General features: G+C 39.9%; 1 protein-coding gene across 4 annotated transcripts in view; it reads left to right on the top strand.

The window, feature by feature from the left end:
• The window catches only part of slc4a2a (solute carrier family 4 member 2a), a 64,029-nt gene that overhangs the window by 19,668 nt on the left and 28,543 nt on the right, over positions 1–15,818 (top strand). For 3 of the 4 annotated variants that reach the window (XM_018757752.2, XM_018757750.2, XM_029253830.1), the window contains exon 2: positions 8,985–9,043. The exons of the other annotated variant lie outside the window; for it this stretch is intronic. The gene's annotated coding sequence lies outside the window, so the exon portion shown is untranslated. The remainder of the gene's footprint in view (positions 1–8,984; positions 9,044–15,818) is intronic. 4 annotated transcript variants of the gene reach the window in all.

The raw sequence follows: 15,818 nt of genomic DNA, 5'->3' as shown, positions 1-15,818 counted from the left end.
CATTTATTCTGTGGCAAGTAGTTGAATGGTAAGGGTATTGACTCAAAACCTGACGGTTAGCTATTCAAGCCCCACTTTGTTCCATGGCTGTAGTACCCTTGAGCAGGGTACTTTCCCGGAATTGATACAGTAAATTCAGCTGTATAAAGGAGTAAAATTATTTAAATTTAGATAGAACTGTCTAAGGGAATTAATGTTTTTTGTTTTGGCTTCTCTTTTTGTGGCATCCTCTGTAATTGTGAATAGAAGTTCCTACCCCTGGTTTTATTGTCTAACTGCTTTTTTCTGAATGCACTGCTTTGAATTCTTCCCCTGTTCAGTGCAGATGACTGTGTTTCAATATCTTTGTTGGTGTCTAAGAGATTTGGTGCTGCGTAGCTACTTTAGCAATGTGCTGTCAGTGAAGATACAACCATACTGGAAATGGCTTTGGTTGTGAGTTCCATTATTTGCATATCTAGTAAGTATAGAATGTGTTTACCTTCAAGTACAGTTGCTCCAGTAAAATGTCCTTTCCACTGCTGCTTGTCAAGTCTTCGTTGCAAGATTGGTCACATACCTGCCTTTGATTAATTTTCTATGGCTCAAATTGTCTTTGTCACAGATTTTATGGCAGTACATTTGCTAGTCCCCTGCTTGCTCAGACCTTTCTCTCACTGTTCAGAATAATGACTTTTCTGCCTGAAAGTCTTCTTCCTCAGCCTTTTGAAAGGAGCATGGCATTACCCATCCTTAGCTGTTGACCTCTGACCACTGTCAAAATGCTGCTCATGCATCACCTTCATTGATCAGTGCAGTTATGAAGTTGATTAGATCCTTTCCACATTGGTGTGATATTTTTAGCTGTGCTGGTGCTGTTTGCTTATCCTGTGCTCCATGTCATTGTAAATGGGTCTTTGAAAGGGATCTGATGGTCTCTGAGCTTTCATCTCATATTGCTAGTTGATGTGTTCTTGCAGGAGGCAGCTTTGATATAGCTCTATCTTTTGTCTTCTTGTGGGAGTAATTGCAGGCTCTCTTGTATGAATAATTAGGCTTTGATATCCAGACTCCCTTTTATGACCCTGTCTTCTCCTCCCATGTGACAGAAAAACACATCTCTGATGGGTGAGCACTGCCCCGCCAGTAACCTGGTTTGTTAACACAGGGCTCTGACCACTTTCCTTAGTAATGAACCATAAATGGAGTGCTGCATGTTTACCGCATAGTGGTGGGGATGGAATGGGGTGGGTTGTTGTGTGGGCATACACTGAGTTAGAGACAGGAAACCACAGTTTGTAGTAAATTGGTATTGGAAGGGACTTCTTCTTTTTCCTTGGCCCTCAGAGCTGTGCCGGTGATCTATTCTACATCCTCTTGGGACGGAGCAGGCCATATCTTGTGAATGCCAAATTTAATGGTTCACTCACAGGAGGTGTCTTGGTTGCCCTCTCCAGTTGGCATTAGTAGAGGCTACAGTACAGCTGTCTTCATTCTGTCTCCATCTTGTAGTTGACAGGAAATGGCCACTTCCTGCAGGCTCTTCATGTGCTTGTAGGCTTTGCATAACCCTGCTATTACAAACCAGGAATAGAGACCATTGAAAGAATGCATAGAACTTCCTCTATTCCCCATCCACCTCTTCTCTAGGCAGTCATTCAACATGTTTCCTGTACAGGTGCATATTTTCAGTTTTTATTTCAAGGAAATGCATGAGGGTTTTAAAAGATATGAATTTGAACTGTCATTGCTTGAGAACTTTGCTTTTCAACCAGCTCAAACAGACTAACATTAAATTGTCCGATAAAGTTCTTAAAAGATAATCTACTTTGTTTTGCTTTGTATCTTTTCCTAATATTAACAGCCATAACTTCTTGGGCTCAAGGATATAATTTACATTTCACCAGTGCCTAATTAGTTTTATTCTAAATTACTTTGGTGTGTTCTGAAATACTCAGCCAGTAATGTGTGTTTCTTATGGTATTTTAACATGTCCCACTTTAGTGAGTCAACCTTCTTTCCACATGGTCTACCCACAAAAATTAAACCCATGAAATTTCAGATCTGCTTCCTGTGCTTTGTAGGCTCTGTGCTCTGGTCTGTTTTGTATTCACAGACTACACTGTGGTGCCTCTCCTTCAATTTTCCCACCTAAGAACATGATGTACAGTCAATGAGGGCAGCACCTGTGAATGTGATATCTGCAGTGTGGTTTGAGAGACTGGGAGTATACTGTTAGATTTGGACGGAAGATGTACGCATACATGACATTTGATTTGGGTGATTATCAGGTAGCACATTTGCTGTGACTAGCATGTTAAACTGTTATTTCCCTTTGTTTTAATGAAAATTAATGTTTAACACATTTGTACTTTTGGGTATAATTCAGGTTAGTGGCATATGGTCAGGGCCCATGCAGGAACTTGATCAATCAGCCATCACTTTACAAGCAGTGTTCATAGTACCTGCTTATCTCACTACTTAATGGACAACAATTTTAGACATGCTGGAGCTCTGTCAGAACTGTTGTAACCTGTGGTGGTAAGAAGAGGAGTGAGACATAGGTGGGGCGGATCATGTGCCATACCTGTGTATTCAACTCTCCTGCAAAAACAGTTTAACTTTTTTATGCATCACTCAGTCTTCACTGTACTCAGTGGAAGATTAAATGCAAGTGCTCTATGAGCTCTGGTTAAGTTGTAGGTGGAGAAACAATGGGATGTAGAATGTGACCTTCCCATATGAAGGTAGAAGTACAAAATACCTACATTTCTGAAGCAATCAGACTGGTGTGACAAGCCTGCCCGCTGTTGTACTGAAGCCCCTCGACTGCAATTAAGGGCTTTGTGTGTTTACAACCAGAAGTACTTGCTCTCTCTTACTCTGAAAGGAGGGGCAAGGAAAATGGAAAACGTGATGTGTTTATTGTTGAATGAGGAAATGGTTGAATAGAATAGGGCTGATGCAGGATGAAGCCTTTATAGTCTGCAAGAGGCCATCCTTCTTGCTCCAAGTCACCGTGGTACAAAGGAGTTTCTGGTGGCTGCTTAATCTTTTATACAGGGAACATCTGCAAAGCTTCAGGACTTTGCAAAGCGATTTCTATAACAATGTGTTGCAAAGGTGATCTGTTAATTTTAGAAGAGAGTGTTGCCATCATCTGTGTGTTGAGTTTTGCAAGACAAGTGAAGTTAAGCAGACTTTTATCATGCTGTTTGATTTAACCCAGTTATGTAGTCAGGTGGCCTTGGTCGGCAGGATCTGCATCTCATGGTCAAGGGTGGCATGTGAGGATTTAAATGTTTACCATGATATAAAGTGGCCCATGGCCACAATTATCCAGTGTGCCTGTGGGGACGGGACAAGTGGAGCGGATTACATCATGTGATTGTGGAAGAGCTGCACTTCCCAGCCACTGCGCGCACACGTACACACAGGCAGTTGGGTGAGGGGAGCGCGTCAATGCACAGGCGGTCTCAAGCCATGCTGTGAGAAAAAGGGAGTGAGACATGGGTGGGGCTGATCATGTGCCATACCTGTGGAATGCTCCCTCACTGGGCTCCTCTTGACTGTTCCCTGCTACCTCAGGCTGTGGATTTACGAAGAGCTCCCCAGCTAATCCATCCCACCCCCCCACCCCCCCACCCCCCCACCTCCATTCCTCTGGGAACACAAACACAACCCTCCTCTCAGTTCCACAGTCCTATATAGGAGCCCTTCCAGGACACTGTGCTCCTGAGCACTACTCCAGCTGAGTTGAGGGAGCCAACCAAGTGTGTGCAGTCCACACTATGATTACTTGAGAATCACACAGTGGCTGGTTGTAAGGCTTGAAGGCACGAGATTGCTGAAGGAAGACTTCTTGGACTTGTCTTTTGGTCAGTTTTATTAGAGTGGTGTTAAAAGGTGTGGATGTGCTTGCAGGTTCTTTAAAAATTTTAATTTTCGGTATGTTTGACGATAGTTTAGCTGGGTCTGTATGAAAATTATGCCATGTGTCTGTTTTTATTATCAGACTGTTTCCCATGAGTTACCAGCATTTAGACTGTTGCTTTTAAAATCTGTGCTTAAAAATTTGGTGGTAAGTTTTTAGCATGATTTTTTTTTTTTTTTTTTTTTTTTTTTTTTTTTTTTAAGTCTACTTTCAACAACAGCAAGTCAACATTAATTAATGTAACTCTAAATGTGTATTTATGCAATAAGTGACACAGGCACTTTGGTACATTATTATCAGCCTGTGGTCAGTAGGTAGTGCAGCAGTTAATGATCTAGACTTGCAACCTAAAGGTTGTTAATTCAAGCCTCACTTCCTACTACCATTTTACTATTGTACAACAGTAAAATTTCTAAATGGAAAGCAACAAAACAGAGGATGTTCAGTGTAATGAGCAGTGATGGCCAATAGGTTAGTTGCAACCGATATCTGAAGCACAGCCACTTCAGACTACAGCTATAAAAGACACATGTAACCAGCTTTTGTTATATTATTGACCTCTAGTTATTAGCATTGTTCACTACTTTAGACAGAGCACTCGATGGAAGTGCCCTGTAGGAAGACCATAAACTGATCCTGCTGCATTATTTTATTCAGAAGATTTCGTAGGGACATCTCACAGATGAGGCTGCAGCTTCTCCACTCTGAGGCTGCAGCTATATGTGGGTTTTATGAAGGTTTGCTTTACATGTATGAAATGTGGGTAGCGCTTAGGTCAGTGTAGCATTTTCCTGTTTTGATCCTCACAAGAGACTGGCTTTCTTCCCAAAACATCTGTTCAGGTTATACTTCTATTTTTGTATCCAAATTCACCGTAATTGCTACTTTTCCATCACTGTGTTGATCTGTTGCAGCTGCATCTGAGCATCTGTCTGAACATCTGCATGACCCTCAGATTCACAGTAATTACTGCTTTCTTTTCCCCCCAAAATGCGTTCTCCATCTCTATTTGGAGTTGCATCTCTATGTATTGAGGTACCAGGAATAGAGTCAATGTGCTGTTTTGTCTGCAGTTGTTTCAATGATTAATGTGTGTTCTGGTAGATTGTAGGGAAAACGCAGTTTAGTGATTTTCAATGTTTGACAATGTAGGTGTATAATTATAGTAAAACATGAAACATGGGTTAAGACTAAAATAGCTCAGCTGGCACCAACAATAATGCACTCTAGTGTTTAGTTGTATGTATTATATAAATTTGACTCTGGATTTGAAGACATGCAGATAATTACAAATGTGGTATTTCAGTTCTGGGCCTATCTGTCAAATTTTGAGTATATATAGTGCTTATGATTATGGTGCAGCTTTCCTGTTTTTCACGGTGTGTTTAGACTTTGCTAAGTTTGGAAACCATATAGTTAGACTTTTTCTTTCTACTATTGGACTTTCCAGAACTTTGCATTTAAAAGGTAGCCTCCAAGTAAAGTGTGTTAAATATTTGGCATGTCTCTGTATATTACATAGTCTAAGCTGTTCCATTGAGGCATCCTGTCCATTAACACTGTGGCAACATCCTTTCCTTGTAGATCCTTGTCTAGGGGAATTACATTAGTCTGGGGTCTTTGTTACATCACTGGCCCACCCAATGAACTAGAACCTCAATTCAGCCATATGACATGGGCCATTTGATTGCTTTATTTATATGATGATATGCATATAAAACATGGACACAAATTACTAGTAAAAATGCTTATAAAAACATTCAGATTTCCTCATTAAAACCATAAGGGCTTATGAATCTGACGAAAAGTAAAATAAAAGACAGAATGTTTTCTGTCCAGTGTCAACACAGAATTTTGACACCATTAACTTCACTTTCATTTAATCTTCTGAAGAATGCTTTAATTTTTTTGTTACTTTGCGATAATTTCAATGAACTGTGATGTGTATTAAACAGTCTGGAGCATTTGCGCAAGAAGTGATTAATCTTTGTTCAAAACAAAGATACTTCATTGTCTAGATTTCACATGATGACATGTGACAGAACTGTTTTAGTTTGGTTTTGCTGTGGATGGAATTACAAAACATTTAAGAAGCATAAAGTCATGCAGAAAAACTTAAATATTTTATGGTCTTAAGTCAAAATCACTTAAGCATCCTCTCCTTTCCAGATACAAGGTTTCAGTTTAGGTGGCAGGAGTGACACTTAGGCAGTCTGTCCTTACCTAAAATACACAGTGAAAACCCTAGTGTGGCTGACTAATGAGGACATTATTTCTAAGTACAGTTGTATCCAGTCATTATTTGTACTGGTGAAAAACAGATTTGTAAGACAAAATAACTTTCTTCCTCAGTCTGAGTTTTATGGTGATTATTAACTTCTTCTGAAGAGCTGCTGCTGAAGTAGACATGATGTACAGTGCTTGGTTTTATGTTGGTCATCAAAGTACAAGATCACTTGGATGTGGACCTCTGAAACCCACCCATACCAAAGTTTAATCCTGGATTTATGTTTTGCCAAGTGTTACTCAACTATTTAGTTAGTGTTTTCTGGCTGAGCTGGTTCTTTGCATTAACCTGGCAAAATTTTTTTTTTTTTTTTTTGGAAAATTACATCTTACATGGTGACAGTATCAACATAACATTTTTGCAGAATACAGTGTTGAGTACCACAGTACAGTTACAGCAGAATGGTGAAGTATTTGGTTTTATTCATCATCTTCATCTATCATCATCATCTTTGTTTTTATAGATGAGTAATGCAGACAGACCGATTCTGTGTTGCTGACGCATGCATGTTTTACCTCACTGTGAAAAATATCAGCCCATGTGTTTCCTCACTCTGGCATGAGAGGTCCAAAGAGCCTGGAGCTGAGGGGGGTTGTTCTCAGAATCCTATAATCCGAGATTGTCTGACCAACAGCCTTTTCCTACATGATGAAGCCCTACTAAAGTCAGAGGATTTAAATAATACCCAAGCTATGGGGCTGTTCTCTGTTAAATGGAAACAAATAGTATTGTTTTCAGTCATATGAAGTAGATTAATTTCAGAAACTTGACTCCACCTAGCTTTGGTTTTATTAGTTTTAGGGGCTAGCTCATGAATCCATTACGTCATTATTATAAGTTGTAAAGGCAAGCAATACAAACTATGCACACACAGCCAGTGCTGAAATTGTATGCTCTGGGGTTTGAGTGAACCTGTAAAAGACTTTGCTTCGAGCTTCTGATACCCTTTTTGCACTGGACTTCCTGGGATCCTTTCCAAACATGTTGCTAGCTGCAAGATCAGGTTTTTGAAACTAGCAATTCAGATGAAACCTTGTCAAGAGCTTGGTGATTGGAAATATGATGGTCACTGGCAATTTCCCTTTACACAGGTCATTTCTCATACTCTCCCTCACTTTGTGTTATCTGTGGGCCTCTGCACCACATAAAGTGCATACCATACGTTAATGTTTTTAAATGTGGACAGTATGTTAGTATTAGGAAGTCATTTGCCTTACCACAGCTGGTATCATGTCTCAGGTGTCAGCTCAGCTTCCACTCTTCTGATTGGTATTGATTTTAATTAACTTCTTTACGGATACGTGACTGAGTGCTAGTCAGTTACAGTTTACAGTTATTTATTTATTTATTTAGCAGATGCTTTTCTCAAAAGTGACATCCAGTGAACAGCCCACACACCTCATTCACTACACCAAGTTAAAATTTCTTTTAAGAAAGGACTGTCAGTATCTAATACTGTTATGCCTAAGGTCCTTAGCTGTGTTTTTCAGCATAAGTTTGTAGTTTTGTTAGGATTTAAATGCAGTGTCATTCTTTGTGTTTAAATTTGTTGAGCTTAGGGCCATGTACCATGAGCCCCTTAAGTTTCTAGCTAATCTGGTTACATGTTCAGCAAACTGCAGGGCTTGAAATTACATGGTTGTTCTTTTTCAGAGAAGGAGGTATGCTAAAAATGCTTATTTTGCATTACCAAGTGGTGAACAAGGACCTGGGAAAAGAGAGCTTGTGTTTATCTTATTTTTAGGAATTTAGTAATGTGGTTTCCAGTTAAGCCGGTTTGCTTTGAAGGACAATAAAGGGCAGTTGAGCTTGTTTTTACATTAAAGTAGATGAAGCACCTTTGTAACTGTAGAATGACAGCGAAGTTCCAACATGTCTGTTGGTTCTTCTGTCCTGCCCGGGGTTGTAGGGGACCTTGTCACTGACAGAAGTGATACCTGCGCAGTGACTGGTTTTGATTTAATATACGATCTCAGAGTGCACACACAGCCAAACGCAGGCAGAACTTGAACACAGGGCACTGCTGCTTTACGCATGCCAGTTTAACATTATGTCACCACAACCTACAACATCCAGCGGCACTGTCGTGTTATGGCTGTATGCCAGCGTGCTAAATCCAGCTGACAGTTGCTGCATGTTGGCAGCCTTGGAAAGAGACCACAGTGCCCATATCCATACAGTACCATCTCTTTCATTGGAGCTTGGTGTTTTGAGGGGGTTGTTATCAGTCTGCACATTTTTGGGGGCTTATACCACAGACTGTTCCTTGGGTTGATGTCCACGGTGAAGACCCCTGTGTCACCGATGCTGACGAGGCTGAGATATCTGGCATTCTGTGATTGCTGCATCCATCTGGCATTCTTACATAGAAGTGCTGATTAACCAGCATCCCAAGAACACTATCCGGTGTTTCTGTGAAAATCTGTTTCTGTGAAAATCCTCTGGCTCTACATATGTGTGTGTCTGCGCGTGCGTGTGTGCACGCGGGCCCTAAGATCTCCCAATTCAATGCCTTACTGTTGAGTCATCTCCCTGGTCACATGCTGGTCAGAGGGCTAGAGGAGGAAACATAATCCAGGGCAGGAAGGCTTGAGTTGTCATTTGGTACCTGTAGATTCAGTATGCGTGGACACTAAGCAAAAGTGTGTGCTGTGAGTAGTCAGGTTCCAAGGCTCTTCTTCGTACTAAGAGTCTTCATTCTCTCTCTCTTCTCCCGCTTCTCTCCACCCCCCCCTCACCGTAAACCCTCTTGCATATTTTCCCTTCCGTCTCTTTCCTTCACAGTGGCTTTTGGCTTTGCATTATGATGTCCCCCGTATTCCCTCTGCAGTAAGCACACAAAGGTAAGTTGGATTCATCATATTTTTCCCCCATCCAGACTACCTAGTCTGTGACCTGGGCATACCTTGTCCAGGGGCTCTGGTCACCTTCCTCTCCTGAGAGGTTGTAGAACAATCAGTAGGAAAACCAGGGATTTCTATTCACAGCCATGCAGTTTAGTGATTGATGGTTGCATTTTGGCATTTGTGTGTCTGTTTTTGTTTTTTCCCTCAGACATTTGATTTTTCAGAATATTTTTTATTTTATGGAAAAAAGCCTCAAATTCCCTTTCCAGGTGGGGACATTTCCTTTCCACCATCAGACACACTGACAGCCTTTATTTGTTGAGTGCATACCTCAGAATGTTTCATGAATGAATCACTTTGTGTACATTTGCATGTTGCATTGAAAACACTAATCAATGCTTTCCTTTGCTTCCTCACACCCATTGTCACGGCAGGCCTTAATCACATCACAGCAACTTCATTTCTTATATAGGAGGTATTTACTCTTAAACACACCTTGTTTTTGCAGGTGTTTTTTTCACTTTTTTTCTCCCCCAGCACTCGTACCATGGGGAAAACTTTTTTGTTAAATGGAAATTGCCATTAATGTGTCTCTTTTTTTTCTTTTTTTTTGCAGTCTTGAAAGAAAGCATAGCTCTCCGCGATTGGTGGTGTGTGTGGGTCCGAATAAAACCCGAAGGGTTTCTCTGATGGCTTTTGCTGCCTTTTTATAGCTAACACAGGTCATTATTTAAGAATTTTCTTCTAGTAAACAGAGTAATGGGGTGGTGGGGGGTGGTACAAGGGCACAGAGTTCCTGGACTATGTGTTTGGACATGGGTTAGAATTTGTCTGTGTATATTTTTGTTCTCCTCAGGTACTCTGCTTTCCTTGTACAGTCCAATGACGTGAGGTTAATTGGTGATTAAATCGACATCTGTGTGTGCTGCTCTATTTTGTATATTGGTATATGATTGTAGGTACTTCAGTATGTCTAGCATTGTAAATAGCCTCAGAAAAAGGTCTTGGGTAATTGCTACATACTAAACAATAATAGTTCATAGCAAAAGTAGTTGGCTGACACCTTTGTACAAGGTGACTAACAATACTAGATGTACTATGCTCACAATATATACAACTTAGATTCCCCAATCCACTTCAAACACATGTTTTGATTGTGTGAGGAAATTGGAGGAAACCCACACGAAGATGAATATATAAAAACTGAGCTGGATTTCAACCCTTGTCTGGTTGCATAGCCCAGGCACTATGAGCTAGCAGTACTACCTGCTGTACCACCATGAATGCCATGGTAGGTTTAATTTCTGTTTTATCTTTTTGCTTCATTAACTTTTTTTGTGGTTTGGAAGACTGGTAAAGCATTTCCTTGTGACTGAAACACTACATTCTTTGGCACTTTGTTAATAAATGGGGTTCTGTGTATTTTAATTGCGCAAGTAACTTTTTTTCCTGAAAAGTTTAGCTTTGAATGGGTACATTGAAGATAGCATTTCACAAGTTGGGAAGGAGACCCCTCTGTAGGTTTGGATGGTGAAGCTTTTCAGGTCATTTTTTGTTGACAGAAAGGATATCAGCATTGCTAGTGCTGACATGGTTGGTTAGTTGTGATTCTGTATGTATACATAATTCCTTAGCACCTCTACTTGCCTTTTCTCTGAGTAGGGAGCATAGTCATTAGAGCTACTGCCTTTGGATCCGAAGGTCATAGGGTTGAGTCCACCTACTTCTGTACTGCACTTGTACAAGATACTTACCTTCTATTGCTCCAGCAAAAATTATTCTCTTGTATAAATGGGTGACTCATTGTAAGTTGCTTAACATTATAAATTGCTTTGGAGAAAAGTGTCAGTCAAATTAACCAATTTAAATATGTATTATAAATTTTCAGCCTTTTAGAGCTAGCCCACCAAAATATAGGTCTGTGATGTTACCTTGCACAAGAGGAAACGAATTCTCCTGTGGGAAACATCTTTATTCTTTGAATACATAGATGTTGAGAATGGCCCTTTGAGAGAAGAATATGTAAAAGAAACTTGAATCAGCCTGTATACACATTATCAAATAGAAATTGTGTGTATGTGCACATGTACACATGCTTGTATGCATGCATGCATGTGGAGAGAGACACAGTTCTCCAGGGTTTTTGGGGGTGACTCAGAAGCCAGGCTGTGTCAGTCTGATTTTGGAGACTTTGTGCTTAGTCACTCCCTCCCGTGTCACCTTGAGGCGTCACTGAAAGAAACATCAGCTGAGCCAGCCTTAAAGGGGTAGGGCAGTTTTATACTGCTCTGCTGCATCTTGCTAAAGCATCATCCGTTCTGCTTTGCTGGAGAAGCTTAGTCTCAACTTCTTTTCCTTCCTTTGGTTTGAAACCAGCCCTTTGGCTTGTCTGTTTTTTCCTCCTTTTCGCTGACAGCAGTTAAAACTCACCACCGCCCCTTCCTGTAGGTCCTCACTCCAGCTGACCACATAATGTTTTGTGAGGTGAGGGAGAGCACTTTGCTACATATAGCTTTACATGCAAGACAGCATTTGTATTCAGACTAAATTTGAGGCAATGCATAGTGTCATGAGTTTGACTCATTGATACATTTGGCTAAAATAGCAACGTTCAAGCAGTTTGTTATACGAGTATTTTTCATTAATGGAAAAACTTTTTCATTACAGCGCAAGTGTGCCTTAAGGGAGCCTTAGATTAGTAAGATTTTACATTAGCAAGGTTGTTTAGTTGGGTTTATATGTTACTATTCAAAGTTGTTGAAGTTATTTAAACATAGTTGAGTTGCATAAATTTTTTGAAGCTGATGGTATGTCTTCTCATAGCATTTACCAGTTTAAGTCATGCTTGGCAGTTCAAAAAGAAGATGAAGGCACTTAAAATTGCACTTGTACTTACAATGTTTTCAAACCTGCTTCCATTTTTGGAATACCTCCTATATACAAATGGATCTGCTGAGCTTCTGGTGCTCTACTGTTTTTAAAATTTCTTCAGTGCTTTTTCATTGTTCAGTTTATTTTAATTTTGCACTGTCTTAGTGTAAATTGAATTTTCTGTTTTCTTAGCTGATTTTTATTTTAAACATACAATACATATGTTTGGTTTGGTTTCTCCTGGCCTTTAGTGTTTTAGTCGCATGTTTTTTTTTTTTTTTTTCTCCAGAAATACTATTTTCCTATGCCAGTGTTTGAGGTTCCTCTAAGCCTTCTATTGTTCTTCAGATTGTTCTGTATTATTCATAGCAGCTACTTGCGTGATAGGCAGGATGTTAAGACACTGGAGTCCTGTCTGACTTGCTTTTGTTGCCAGCAGCTTTTCTTGTACACTTCCAGTAAACTTTTTATTCTTTCTGAGATTTTACTTGTAAGAAGAACTTGGCAACTGTTACATACAGCAAAGCTGTCTTAAACACTCACACATACATGCGCTACATGCATTTGCAGGAGAACAAACTTTACTTAAAGTTCTCTGGCACAGTGGAATTACCCTGTTCTCTTCCAGGAGCAGCTCCAAGCTTATGCATCCGTTGCATTAAATGGAATGTGCTGCATTCCTCTCCTAATGTTTTTGGACACCTTGTTTTTCATGGTTCATCAGAGATACCATCCCAGGGAGGAAAAAGTACATACAGGTGTGTGTGCGTGTGTGCGTGTGTGCGTGTGTGTGTGTGCGCGTGCGTTAACCACAGAGGTAGATCATGTGGGTGTCACTAGTGAAATATTGGTTTTAATTTTGTCAGAGATGGTGCTGTATGTGCAGTGCTATTGTTCTATGACAGGAGGTCCTTTTCCATAATTAGTCTGTCTGGCAAGGCATTCCTGAAGCATTTAGACTTAGTCTCCTGCCTATGTCTTCCAGCTTAATAGCAGAGTAGTTTGTCATTATTTAGTTATTTATTTGTTTTAGCTGACACTTTCATAAGTTGTCTTTCAGTATCTTGAAACAATTACACAGCTGTAAATTTTTAGATTGACATAAATTTGTGTTATAATTATATAATGTAATTTGTCTTATTCTTCATGTACAGGTGGTCCCCGACTTACAATGGGGTTACGTTCCGCGAAACCCATTCTAAGTCAAAAATGCATTTAATACACCTAATACACACCTCTACGTACAGACTGGGAGATCCGGACCGCTGCCGCTGCTCAGCATCGCAACGGAGAATATCACTTTGCATATTGCTTGCCCCGGGAAAAAAAAATCACAATTCGAAGTACGGTTTCTACTGAATGTCTGTTGCTAGTTCACCATCGTAAAGTTGAAAAAAATTGTAAGTCAAACCATCTTAAATTGGGGACCATCTGTATATGCAGAAAGACCATGCATGTACCATCCATTCTAATACAGTGCCATTGGCTGCCATTGCATTGGCATTTTAACTTTCTTTTTGCCGTTATATATAAACTCCTTATGTCATTTTTTTAATGAAAACCTTTCTCCCTTCTTTCCAGTGAGTTAACTTAATTGTCAGTGTTCTTACTGAGTCTCTTGTGATGAGACAGTTTTATATGACGTTAAAATTTAAAGATAAACTTTGAGAAAGACTAAAGAAATTTTATCTTTTTCCTATTTATAGAAATTAATTTGTGTGACAGTCCAAAAGATAACAACAGAGTCATATTTATCATTGGTGATGCCTGTAATTGATTGTCAAGCTCAGGTTGAATACTTAGGGGTAAATTAACTTCCTCATAATATCAAGGAGCAAAATGGAAAAGACTTTTCTGAGTTCTTTTTCACGATTCTCTATTAGAGTCGACATGTTACTTCAGTTCAAGGTTTTTATTTCTGTCCTAGGATAATAAATTACACTTTCATTTGGTAGATGCTTCAAAGTGACAGCTCAAAGTAATCAAAACTCCATACCACAGTAGGTAGTGTTTACACATATACTTGATTATGAAGCACTGCTTGTTTGAAATGTTATCAAAGCACACACATTCCAGCAACTGCTTATTGTAGTGCAGTAGGATAATAGGTAGACAAAAGCTATGATCTGGCATAGCACTAATTTACAATTTTAGGGGAATTGGTCTGAAAAGGTTGAGTTTTGAAACCCTTTTTGAGTACTGGAGGAGAATCAGAGATTCTGAGGGATACAGGGGGATCATTCCAAAACATTGTGTTTAACACTGAGGACCTATGAGCATTTGGCCTCCTTGTAAGGGGAACAAGCTGGTGCCCTGAGGTGGCACATGAGTGTTTTTGCTGGGGTATAGGGATGGATCAGGTTCTGTAGGTATCAGGTTAAAAGTCCTTTGACTTTCTTCTAGTCTTAAGTCTTGAACTTAATGCTGGCAGCTACAGGAAGCCAATGGGGAGAAAGAAGGAAAGACACGTGTGATGCTTCAGCAGGTTGAACACAACTGAGTAGCAGAGATGGCCACTATTCATAGTGAAAACGAGGTCAAGCTTTTTGCTGAGCTTGAGTGACTGTGGATTGAGATGTTGATTGGTCAGATGACTAACACTTTTACAATCTGCTTGAGTGTTCTGAAGACTTACGTTGAAGTCACCTAGCAAGTTCAACGGAGAGTTGTTTACTTGAAGGGATAACCAGAATGTGCTGTTGGGACAGTGATGGAGAGTGCATGGAGTTTTATTGAACATAGGGAAAAATGTAACAGGATTAGAATCGGGCCTACTGGGGAGGGCTGAGAAGAGCTGTGCTACCACCTCTACCAGAAAGGCAAGGGGTATGCAAGAAAGAGTAACTAGTGGAGAAAACTAGAGGTATGGATGTTGTTTTTTTTGGGGGGGGGAATCTATGTTTTGCAGCGGGCCACAAGATCAAACAATAGGAGACATTGGTTCGAATTAAATCTGCTTTCTTTATAGTAGAGTGACAGGTCCATGTAAGCCAAGGGTAGATGCTGCTGAGCTGAATTTGACTCGTAGTGCTGCTCATGTGATTTTTCTCAGTAAGGGAGGGTACAGAAATGATTTTTCCATTGCCCTTCTCCATGTGTCTTTTTATTGGAAAGATTGGAAAAAGACGATAACTTTGCACACCCTGAGATAGATTCAGACCTATGCCTAAACATGTACCCCAGGAGTTGTGAGGCATTGGCTTTACCCATTATACTATTCAGCTGTATAGGCATATTGAAAAAATTAGAGGTGAAAGAGGATGATGAACTCTTGATTTTTGATGATCTGTGGTAGCTCTGTTGTTGCCTAGTTGGTATAAACAAATTTGTCAGTCTCAGTACATGCTTCTACACTGGAAAAAAAAAAAATCGTGCAACTTTATTGATGTAAAAAGGGGGCCCTCCTTTAATTCCTGCAGGTAGACTCACTTGTCTTTACGGCCGAGTCACACTATGATCGGTTTGCTAATACTGCTGCACGTATCAGTTGCCATAATGAAAACCTGACTAATCAATGTCAGTTGAGAAGAGAAACCATTCCTTTGTAAAAACAACAAAATGAAGATGTTGAGAGATTTCTTTCCACAAGAGGTGACTTGCGCACAGCAAAGATAAACCAGTAAAGTGAAATGATGCAGGCTGGGAGAAAGGACGATCAGTCAGATATGCAGATATAGTACTGTTACACACAGTTTGTACAGACCTAAATTTGTTCTAGAAAAGGAGAGTACCTCAAAAGTAAACTCTCTTTTTATCAAATCACTGCCATATAGAAAGTTAACTAGTTGTGGGGCTAAGCCAATGTGAACATCTCCATAGCATGTACTGCTTTGCAAGTTACCTATGAAAAATTTGCAGTCTCTGGTACTTGTTTCTGAATATTTCACGAACTTTAAAAACA

The sequence above is a fragment of the Scleropages formosus genome, chromosome 7 (assembly GCF_900964775.1).
Source record: "Scleropages formosus chromosome 7, fSclFor1.1, whole genome shotgun sequence".
Taxonomy (NCBI): Eukaryota; Metazoa; Chordata; class Actinopteri; order Osteoglossiformes; family Osteoglossidae; genus Scleropages; species Scleropages formosus.
This window is presented reverse-complemented; position numbering and strand designations above follow the sequence as displayed.